Genomic DNA, 2,611 nt, shown 5'->3' with positions numbered 1-2,611 from the left:
GTTAGTATAACAGCACAAGGCGTAGAAGGAGAACCAATTTGCTTGCTCATTTATTTGCAAACTCAGGTATTCAGAATGCACGCTTGTTAAATGTAACAAGTTGCTCCTACACCGATTCTTAAGTGCTGTCTGTATACCAGTGCAACAAGGCAGCATCTAGTTATGTGAACTTCACTCAACTCAAATCCTTTCTCTTGCCAGAGGAAACCCAGTAACCCCAGATCTTTTAAACACAAGAACTAGGGACATTGTGTCACGACTGAGCTAAGTATTCATTTCACCAGTAGAACCAAGCGGGGAAGTTTGGAAAAGTGGTACTTTCCCATATCTGTTTGCTGTGAAGGTACACCCTGTTGAGTGTCTTGGGACATCATGTGCAGTGCCAGAAGCAAGTGTGAATTCTTTCCCTGTACTTTGCAGGAATGATGGCAGAAACACGAGAGGCCGTTGCAATGGAGGAAAGAATGTGGTAAGAAAGACTCAGTACGGTCCGTACGCCAATAAAGGTTTGAGAATCTGACTCAGTACAGCTTGGCCATTCTTGTTCCAGTTTTGCAATCCCAGAAGTACTGCCTGCAGAATTAGCTAGCTAGAGCAATGTGGTGCATCACTGCAAATACTCAACAAACGGCTACAGATCAATTTTGCCTGTGTCGGTGTGTGGGACAAGCCACAGAAAAGGAATGCTTGTAATAACAGGATTGTGAACTGTATACAACAAACGACTTCCATTAAATAGGTTTAACAAGTCAGCCAGTCCCTATGGAATAAATGACACAGGATAGTGACAGAGGCATGCGCTCTGATTATGTAGACTACAGGGATTGGTGTCTGTTTTTAGAGCAAAAAAGGCACAATATCCCAGTGCCAGATACTTCAAGTACCAGAATCCACTGGGGGGGAGGGGGGAGAGTGGACAGAAGCTGGGAGGGAAGCCATGTACCTCTTTTGCTCTAAAAGTTGAGTCCTCTCATCCATTTGTCGGGCTTTGTTGGTCTAAGCACGACAGCCCCCCTCCCCCAAACGCTGGGACCAACTCAGTGCCTCTGGTGTGTAAATAGAAAATAAACCAATCTGTCTTTTTAATAATAATAATAATAATAATAATAATAATAATAATAATAATAATAATAATTTGCTTTTACAAGTGTAAAGATACAACAATACCAAATACATATCCATATTTACAGATTTCTCGGAATCGCCAGACTTCCCATCATACCCTCCCTGGGTCCTATTGTCAACATTTTCAGCTCCATATTATTTCATCATCCATATTTTATATCTCTCCATATTGTCCATAGTAGTTGTTACATTACAAGTGTTATTAGAATCCTGCTAATGTTTTCATCTGCTTACAGTGGTCTCCTAAATAAATTATAAATGTTTCCCATTCTTTCTTGATGTTTTGGTCTTCTTGGTTCCTGAGCTTTCCGGCCAGTTTTACCATTTTGGCATAATCGAGCAGCTTGGTTTGCCATTCCTCTCTGGTCGGGACTTTATCTTCTTTCCATCTCTGGACTAATAGCATCCGTGCGGCATCCTTTGGGATGTCGGTAGCTACAATTCCTAACAGAAAGGCTTCTGGGTGTTTTTTTTACAAAGGTTATTTTAAACATTTTTTTCCAGTTCATTATATATCATTTCCCAGAATGCTTTTATTACCTTGCACGACCACCACATTATTTATTTATTTATTTTGAATACAATCTTAATTTTATTTTCACTCTAAATTTAGACTCTAGATGGATACAGCATCACTCAGATCCTGTGTCCAATGGCTTTGGCAGGTAGGTTGGAGTGGAACTTTGCCTGCACCATGCTGCTGTTTCCATGGGCACGGGTCACATTTCCCCAGATCACTCTGGTCCTGTTGGGTTTGCCACCAGGAGTCGCAGTGTTGTTTTTTGCTTTGCACATATAGGTGCATTTCTTGCCCAAATAGAATTCTGTCTCATTACGGGAATAAACTCCCTCAATTTTCAGAAGAGCTGTTCTCTCTCTTGTTTCAAATACCTCGCTTGTAGCCAGCAGAAGTGGCCTTGGACCACACCGTGCCAGTCATGGTGTTGTCTTGAAGTCCTGTTCCCAGCAGGCCTCAGCAGCACTGAGCCAAGATGGCGGCGAGAAAGAGCCACGACCACCACATATGATAAAAAAGGTACCTTCTTTTACTTTACATTTCCAGCAGGTATTTGTACTTGTATTATACATTTGCACTAACTTATTAGGAGTCAAATACCACAGATACAACATTTTCATATACCGTATTTTTCACTCTATAAGACGCACCAGACCATAAGACATACCTAGTTTTTGGAGGAGGAAAACAAGAAAAAAAATATTCTGAATCTCAGAAGCCAGAACAAGAAGAGGGATCACTGCACAGCGAAAGCAGCGATCCCTCTTGCTGTTCTGGCTTCTGGGATAGCTGCGCAGCCTGCATTCGCTCCATAAGACGCACACACATTTCCCCTTACTTTTTAGGAGGGAAAAAGTGAGTCTTATAGAGCAAAAAATACAGTAATTTTCTTTCAGCATACAACATGCCGAGAATTTCTAAACCAATCTGTCTTCATTCTCCAGGGGGATGTTGGATGGGGGGATTTCA

General features: G+C 41.6%; 1 pseudogene across 1 annotated transcript; it reads right to left on the bottom strand.

The window, feature by feature from the left end:
• Nucleotides 1–1,704: 1,704 nt before the first annotated feature.
• On the bottom strand, nucleotides 1,705–2,152 carry LOC308597817 (large ribosomal subunit protein eL33 pseudogene; annotated as a pseudogene). The gene has a single exon. The product of its transcript is annotated as a large ribosomal subunit protein eL33 pseudogene (transcript).
• Between the last annotated feature and the right edge of the window lie 459 nt (nucleotides 2,153–2,611).

This window comes from Podarcis bocagei, assembly GCF_964188305.1.
Source record: "Podarcis bocagei genome assembly, chromosome: 11".
Lineage (NCBI taxonomy): Eukaryota > Metazoa > Chordata > Lepidosauria > Squamata > Lacertidae > Podarcis > Podarcis bocagei.
This window is presented reverse-complemented; position numbering and strand designations above follow the sequence as displayed.